The sequence below is a fragment of the Acipenser ruthenus genome, chromosome 5 (assembly GCF_902713425.1).
Source record: "Acipenser ruthenus chromosome 5, fAciRut3.2 maternal haplotype, whole genome shotgun sequence".
NCBI classification, from domain to species: Eukaryota; Metazoa; Chordata; class Actinopteri; order Acipenseriformes; family Acipenseridae; genus Acipenser; species Acipenser ruthenus.
The window spans coordinates 2,323,146-2,332,712 of NC_081193.1; positions in this window are offsets into that span (position 1 = coordinate 2,323,146).

Below are 9,567 nucleotides of genomic sequence, written 5' to 3' on the forward strand. Positions count from 1 at the left end.
TGTTACGAAAGGTAGGCATTTCACCCCTCAAAGGGTAATAATGTGTATATTTGTTTATAATATAGTCTCAGTACAGTGTTATTGTTCCAGGGCGAGGGTCCGTTTGTATAGAAGTTTGTTTCAGCCATACATAACACGAACTTTTCCTACAGGGTTGTATTGAAGTTAAGCTCATGTCAATGTAAAATCAGGAATAGACCATTCAGTTGTATGTGGTATGTGGTGTCTTATTTCTGTGAGGACACAGTAAAATGCAATGTGTTTGTAATAGTGTATCGCAGCAGAGGCGTCAATTGCCCCCCCCCCCCCCCCCCCCCAATCTATATGACATTTATTTATTTATTTATTTATTTATCGGTTTTTATACAAAAGTATAACAAAGCACTGTACAGTACATACATAGCAGAAAAAAGAACAAACCACAGTCCATTTGTATAGCATGTCACACATACAAGTGCCACAGTCAGACCATTTAAATAACAGATTTAAATAACAGTACAGTACAGATAATAATGCAAACGCAGCAGTTTTAAAGTTACATTTAAAAACCCAGTAAGATGAGAAAGCCATTTTATAAAAGTGCGTTTTTAGTCTTGACTTAAAAACTGTAATGGGCCCAGCTAGGGTTGCCACCTGGCCCCATAATTTCGTAACACTTTGGAAAGGGACAGGGTTTTTAAGTTGCCCTTAAACTGAAATAAATAAACATTGTGAATTGAGCACTAAACAGTTGTTTAATTTATACCGATAATACAAATCTTACAAAATATAAAAAGCATCTTGAATAAACATGTAAGATACTTTTTTTATTTTGTAAAATTAATATTTCAGTTATCAATATTTAAAAGTTGTTATTTATATCCTGTTGATTAGTAATCTGTAGCCCTAATTTACACTGACTCTCCCAATTAAATAATAACACTGATCAGGTGTTCACGCTGTCTGGTGTCAGGAATAGTGAACAGCTAGTCAGTATTAATGATTTGAGCGGGAGAAGGCCATATACTATTAGAAATTATAAAGAAACTTTAAAATATATATATTTTAAAACTATTAATAAAATAAATAAATAAATATTGATGATGGTACTTATTTATTTATTTAATTTGTTAAAAGCTATTATTGTATTGTCATGCTGCCTTGAAATAATTAATCAACAGAATCAATTTAGCAAAGGTTTAGCGGTTAATTCACGCTTAAAGGCAACTTCAAAATCCTGTTCGGTCTCACAGTGTTCCGGAATTATGGGGCAGGGTGGTAACCCTAGTCCCAGCTTCCTTGACAAACGAAGGCAGAGCATTCCGTCATTTTGGAGCTCAACAAGAAAAAGCCCTTCATCCTGTGTTGCTTTAGTTGACCCTAGGAATAACCAGCAGCCCCGCATCCTGTGATCTCAGAGTGCGGTTTGGAAGATACGGGGTCAGTAACTCCTGCAAATAACTAGGTGCTAATCTATTCAGGGCCTTGTAAGTTAACAGCAAAATCTTAAAATCGATTCTATACTGCACAGGGAGCCAGTGTAAAGAGGCCAAAACAGGGGTAATATGTTCACTTTTCCTGGTTTTAGTCAGAATTCTAGCGGCGGTATTCTGAACAAGCTGCAAGCAGGATACCACATGTTATTGCATTACAATGATCAATTCAAGATGAAATGGGTGTTTTCCACTTGTCGACCCCCCTAGACACATAATAGAAGACATAAGAAGGTCGAAGTTTTCATCACAAACTAATACAATACGTTTTTCAAACATAATTATTTTCTAATCTAACCCGGATCCGGAATGGCATGTGTTTAACTTATCTCTCTCTATATACATTTTCGGTTTTTATGATTATCACCTCTAATCATAATGCAGAGATGTCAAAGGCTGCGATTTGGCCGTAGCAGCCACTATTTTTTGGAGGTACTGCTTCGGCGCTACGTTGAAGGGGTATGTATAATACTATGAAATCCTTTGGCTGGCCCTGAGCCTATGGCACCCAAGCTTAACCCTGAAGAAAATGTCATTTCTAGCAGCTGCGGCCAAGATGCTAGAAGCCTTGCATGGATGAGTCAGACTTTTGCCAACATGGCCAGTATTGTTGAAGCCTTGAGGGATGAACAGCGATTTCGTGGTCCCCACCCACGCGCGCCATTCCCCTGCTGGACATGTAGGAGGCGTGGGCATCTCAGCCACAACTGCCCGATGAAGCGTTCTCCAAGGTGCGCCGAGTGGGGAAACTCAATAGGACCAGGCTAGAGGGCAGACCGTGGTTTGTGAATATCAATGGGCCCCAGAGATAGAAAAGAAAACCAAACCGCAGCGAATAACAGCCAAAGTCCCGCAGGGGGACAGATCCATGACAGCACAATGAGAAGGGAAACAGCAGAGCAGGGAACCCAGTCAAGGTGCCAGCACAGCAGCAGACCACACAGAAGCCCAACCTGGTTCGGCTAGCGGGGCACTACCACGTGTATGTGGGCTGCAGGATAGAGGGCATCTACTGCAAAAGGCTTATCAACACTGGTTCCTCTGTCACTATTGTCCGTCCTGATGTCCTGAAGCGCACAAGTGGTCACTGGAGAGAGAGGCTGAGACCAGTGCAAGGTCAGCTGAGGACAGCCACTGGCAAGCCAGCCCCAGTGGAAGGGAAGGCAGTGCTTCAAATCCAGGTGGGAGAAGTGACGGCACAGCAAGAGACATGGGTTGTGGCAATCCACGACAAGCTCATCCTGGGCCTCGACTTCCTCCCAACCAACAACAGTCAGCTGGACATGACCACAGGCAAGCTGACATTAGGGAGTGCAGGGCAGCAGTTTTATGTGGGGCCAACAGCAAAAGGGAGAATACCTGCATTATATGGAGGATGGATCTAGAGAGAGGGGGCCACTGCCAGAGGCCCTGATGAAGATGTGCTAAAGAGGAAGTGCCCATCTAGCGCCAGACCAACGTGAGGCGCTACACCAGCTTGCTCAGAAGTACTGTGATACTTTCTGCCTGGACCCGAACAACAACGGCCGCACAAGCCTGGTGCAGCACCGTATTGATACCGGTGAACCGCGTCCCGTTCGCCAGCCACCACGCTGGCTGCCGCTAGCTCGTCGGGAGGAGGCAGTGAAGAAGATCCTGGAAATGAAGGCAGGGGTGATTGAGCCGTCCCACAGCCCCTGGGCCTAGCCTTTCATTCTTTTTTTTTTTTTTTAAACGTGTAATTAGTTTCAGCATTGCTCTATTAAACTCTTTCAGTTAACATATACTGTTCGTGTGTCATTATAATTGCATTAGCGCATAGTACTCTCCAAGTAATCCAATTGTTTGTTCTGCTATGTGTTTGTAGTGTCAAATAAAGACAACGAGACAGCAGAAATCAGCATAAGGGCTGCTGTTTACATCCTTGAAGAAGAATGAGAAGCTGCATAGTTTAAGAGTAGGGTGAAAAGTTCAGAGTTCCAGTTCTGTTTTTGTTATTGTTTGTTGCATTACCATAAGTATTATGTTTAACACTTCTTCTAATAGGCCTTTATCTAATAATATGCAATAATAATTAACCATTTTGTTTGATAGTTGTTTCATAATAAATCATGGTCATAATCATTTGAAATGGTTTGTGTGTGTGTGTATTTATCTTGTTATAATGTCAAAGTGAAAAATAAAATCTACAAATTGTACTAAATTAATTACAAATATAAAACAGAAAATAATTGATTGCATAAGTATTCACCCCCTTGAGTCAATATTTGGTAGAGGCACCTTTGGCAGCAATTACAGCCATGAGTCTGTTATCTATCACTGACACTGTTAAGTCGCCCTGGATAACAGCGTCTGCTGAGAAATAAATAATAATAATAATAATAATAATAATAATAATAATAGAGGTACCAGAGCGATAGAGAGATACATGAACTGGGTGGAGTGATACGTTTGATACTGTGCAGAGCAAAGGGTTATTTGTTAACTCAGTTCAACACATTGAGGTGATCAATCCATTGTGTTAAAACCAGTTTGTCGTTTTAATGAATGTTCTCACTATCAGAATGCAGGTGATTGTCAGAATGGGCAAATTTATGGATTTATCCTGAAATAAAAAGTAAAATAATATCAGCTACTCTCATGCAAAATTAAAATGCACCTGTTATGCGTCAACACAATTCATGTCTGTTTTGGATGAAAAGTACAATGGTGTAAAAGAAACACACAACTATATCCCCACAATTATTGAAAGTGGAGGTTTACATAGTTTTCAGCTGATTTCACCAAATGCATTTAAATTGTCTGGGAGATTGAGATATTGACGAGAGGTTCATTTTTTTCTGTTTCCTTTAAGGACTGAAATATTACTGAGGCAAGACTGTGTTTAATACGAACATTCAGGAAACAATTACCTTCTTGCCAGCTGCATCCGAATTCACTTGCACACCCTTATCATTTTGAGAAATGATATCGTTACATTTCATTTTATTCTAAGTAACACCCAGCTGTTTTTAAAATTGCCATCTTCTTAAAAAACCACCCATTTGGAATAAATTGCAATATTTATCAGATGGCTTTCTTGCAGCCAGATGACAATAATAGGGTGTAAATCAAACAGCAAGTAAGTACTAAAAGATATCGCAGTGAGTGCACCCTAATAGAGTCTGAAATGCAAGGGTCCTGTAGTAACAGCTCCAACCTGGAAGACCACGGTGACTGGATGTCCAGCTCTGTGTTGCACTCAGTCCCAACATTTCTTTCATTTATGTATGTTGTTGTTGTTTCGAGAAGACCTTATCAATCATATGGTCTCCTTGTCATCTCCAAACTGTAAATAGGATTATCAATGGTTATTTCTATATATATATATATATATATATATATATATAATTTAATTTTTATGTGTTTTTGTATGTTCTTTTACAGTGTCTGAACGCAAACTATTTGCAAACAAAGATATTGATGTTGGTAACCCTAAGAAAAATATGAACTGGATACATCACCTGGTACACGTTTGTGTTTGATCCTCAGTTACCGTATATCTTATGTCCATTACAGCAATCCGATCACTTCATTCATCTTGCCATACTGTAAAGAGAAAGGCTTTCAGGTTTTCAAATGTGCCTGCACTGCGTATAAGCTTTTAATGGGTTATTATTTTATTACAGCTTGCTTGCAAATGGAATTGAGCATCCAATAATTGTCCAGATATTAGTGTAAATGTATTTGGCAGCTGGATTGTGTTGTCTTTGCCTATATCCTAATATGTGAATCCGATTAAGCCAATTAAAACACTAATGACACCACATTAGAACATTAATCACACACTTTTCTTAAATGGTTGTTCTAAAACACTATCCACCTTTTCTGAAGTTCAAAGTTGGTCTTTTATTCAATTAACATTGTTTGACTATGTAAATTGGTTATAATTAGCACAATTAAATGGAATAATTCATGTAAATGTGTGTTTTCTGTGAACTGACTCATTTGCAGATACACTACTTATCTTAAATCAATTATTTTAATGTGCATTGGTAAAGTAGTTGAGTGTCATCCCCTCCAATGGAATGCCTTATAACCTGAACTTTAAACAAGTTTGTAAATATCTTATTGACATTTGTAACATATAATAAAACAACCAATCATAGTGCAGTCTTTGCCAAAATTCCAGCACCTCTTATCCTGTGTGCAGGTTTCACCTTGTGCGTCTAACACCACACCAAGATTCAAACAACACGAAAACCACACATATATACCTGCTAGAGTACCTTTAAGAAAAAAATACAGAAAAACCACACATATATATACTGGTAGAGTACATTTAAGAAGAAAATACAGAAATAAAAAAGCAAAATTGAACTTTTTGGTCTAAATTCCAAGGGTTACGTCTGGCGCAAGCCCAACACTGCACATCACCCAACCAAAACCATCCCAGCTGTCAAGCATGGTGGTAGCAGCATAATGTTATGGGGATGCTTCTCTTCAGCAGGGGCTGGGAAGCTTGTCAGGATAGAGGGTAGAATGGATGGTGCAAAGTACAGGCGAATCCTTGAGGAAAACCTGTTTGAGTCAGCCAAGACTCTGGAACTGGGGAGGAAATTCACATTTCAGCAGGACAATGACCCGAGGCACAAAGCCAAAGCCACACTGGAGTGGTTGAACAAGAAGAGAATTAATGTTCTTTAGTGGCCCAGTCAAAGTCCTGACTTGAATCCAAACGAAAATTTATGGCGAGACTTGAAGATTGCAGTCCATCGACGATCCCCTACAAATTTATCAGAACTGGAGCAATTGTCCCATGAAGAATGGGCAAAAATTTCACCATCCTACTGTGCAAAGCTAGTAGAGACCTATCCAAAAAGATTCATAGCAGTAATTGCTGCAAAATGTGCTTCTGCCAAGTACTGACTGAAGGGGCTGTATACTTATGCAACCAGTAAATTTCATTTTGTAAATTTTCTTTGTAAGTTTTGCTGACATTTAACCACCTCCTCATATAACAGTGTTCAGTTTAACCACTACAGCTTTGAATAAAAAAAAAAAGTTAGTTTGAAAAACTGTGCATAAATTATTCGTAATTCAACAAAATGTGACAATTTGCTTTGAGTGGTGCGTGTGGGTGGTGCTGTCAGACCAGGAAATGAAACAATAACAATGGTTGTACAGGCAAAACGGCTCTGCTGTGCTCGTATTTAATAATTACCTGTGACAGGCTACCTGCAGGGGTTATGTCAGGCCAGAAAGAAACACACACAGACAGGCAGTACTCGGGATGAAAACTGAGTCGCTGCGGCACTCAGTATGTTTATTGTAAGATAAAAGTTTGAAACAGAAAACAGGACACGGCACTTGCGGCCAAAATAAACAGACAAACAAAATGGACTAACACTTAAACAAACGGTGGACTAACAGACAAACAAACACGGTGAGTACAAATAACTTATATTTACTTTCTTTTACTTTTATTTACTCCTTCTCCACACCCGTTCTCCACTCACTGAAAACACAACCCTGAGTGAGTGAAACGTGCATCTATATATACTATTGTGCCGGGATTCAATTATGAATTAATTATTCACTTGAATCCCAGCATGTGAACTAATTCTGTGCAACCCCGTCCCCACATATTATTAAATACTTTAAATGCACGTGAAGTACAATCCCCGTGCCTAAATACAATTAAACATTTTAAATAACTCGTGCTGCACACACCCATTTATATTCCGTGCAGCCATATCTATACACCAACATTAACACACGCAACATACAACATAAAACACAAAAATACACACGGGCGGGGCACATTGCCACATTAACAAAATAAACAGTATAAACAAAAGAACACACAACACAAAGCAAAGAGCACTCTAGCCAAAGTAAAACAAACACTAATAATTCTAAACAAGTATATTTTAGAAATAGCAATTGTTTCTCTATTAATTTAGACTCGCATCTCGCCTATGACACTCTCTCCTGGAGTGCAGAAAGGTGCAGGTTTTTATACAGGTGACCATCTCCCGATTAGCAACAATTAATCAATGAATTAACTCGGGAGATGGTCACCTTCTGCACAAGGTTTTTAAATAAATAAACAAAACACAAAAGCACGGCTTTTCGCCGTCATCTACTGTACGTCCGCACATAAACACAATATATTTATATAATAATGATAATAACAAATGAATACCTACATAAATAATAAAATACACACAAGGGGTGGGCACCCGTCACAAAGTGAAACAGGCTTGATTTCAAACCACATGACATGAAGCTGTTCTCTGATTGCTCAGCTGTGTAGTTGTCGCTTGATGAATTAGCAAAAATAGGACCAGGTTCTGTTTTGTTTTCCTCGCTCGCGTTGGAATTTGTTTCGCTCTTTGGTGTGAAGGGCTCTATTGAAAAGCACAGGTTATTTATAGATTTATTGAATATTTAACATATTGGTTTAAAAATCTGTTCTCTAGTTTCCCTGAGGATGCCAGGACAGATTCCGTCAGGCCCTGGGGATTTGTTTATTTTAAGTACTGCGAGCTCCCTTAGTACTTCATTCTCTTTTATAATAAACTCTGGTAATGATGTTTGTGTACATTCTGTTAACTTTGGTATATTGTATAAATCCTCTTTTGTAAATACTTGTATAAAGTATTGATTAAGTACATCTGTGATTTGGTTGTCTTTAGTCACTAAATTACCACTGCTGTCACGTAAACTACTGACTTCCTCTTTCAGTTTCCTTTTAGCATTAACATATTAAAAAACCCTTTTGGATTACGTTTACTATCTGCCACTACTTGTCCCTCTAATTCCCTTTTTGCTCTCCTAGTCTGCATTTTAAGGTCTCTACAGGCCTCTCTGTATTCTATTTATGAGGCTACTCCCTTTGATTTAATAGAAAGGTATCATTTTTTGTTATTATTATTATTTAATACCCAGCTTAATGGATCTATTTACCCATCGTGGTTTATTTTTATTAAGTTTATCTTTTCTCATTTTTGGGATAAATGTATCCTGCATTTCTAACATTATATCCCTAAATGTAATCCAATTGTTTTCAGCTCATTATCTATTAGTATTCTTTCCCAGTCTGTGTTTAGAAGCTCCTGTTGCATTCCTTTGTAATCTGCTGTCCTGAAATTGTATACCATCGTCTTTGATTTGTGTACTGCCCTTGATTTATTTGCCACAAACGTTATCATATTATGGTCACTTATTCCTAGTGGTTCTATTACCTGTAAATTGTGTATCCTTGCTTCATACCAAATCTAGACATGAATTGTATCTGTAACACTTGAATAGAAAAGGCCTGCTTGTACTGTAACGCTTGAGTAGAAAAGACCTGCTTGTACTGTAACGCTTGAGTAGAAAATACCTGCTTGTACTGTAAAGCTTGAGTAGAAAATACCTGCTTGTACTGTAACGCTTGAGTAGAAAAGACCTGCTTGTACAGTAACGCTTGAGTAGAAAAGACCTGCTTGTACAGTAACGCTTGAGTAGAAAATACCTGCTTGTACTGTAAAGCTTGAGTAGAAAAGGCCCACTTGTACTGTAACGCTTGAGTAGAAAAGGCCCACTTGTACTGTAACGCTTGAGTAGAAAAGACCTGCTTGTACAGTAACGCTTGAGTAGAAAAGACCTGCTTGTACAGTAACGCTTGAGTAGAAAAGACCTGCTTGTACTGTAACGCTTGAGTAGAAAAGACCTGCTTGTACTGTAAAGCTTGAGTAGAAAATACCTGCTTGTACTGTAACGCTTGAGTAGAAAAGACCTGCTTGTACAGTAACGCTTGAGTAGAAAAGACCTGCTTGTACAGTAACGCTTGAGTAGAAAATACCTGCTTGTACTGTAACGCTTGAGTAGAAAAGACCTGCTTGTACAGTAACGCTTGAGTAGAAAAGACCTGCTTGTACTGTAACGCTTGAGTAGAAAAGACCTGCTTGTACAGTAACGCTTGAGTAGAAAAGACCTGCTTGTACAGTAACGCTTGAGTAGAAAAGGCCCACTTGTACTGTAACGCTTGAGTAGAAAAGACCTGCTTGTACAGTAACGCTTGAGTAGAAAAGACCTGCTTGTACTGTAACGCTTGAGTAGAAAAGACCTGCTTGTACTGTAAAGCTTG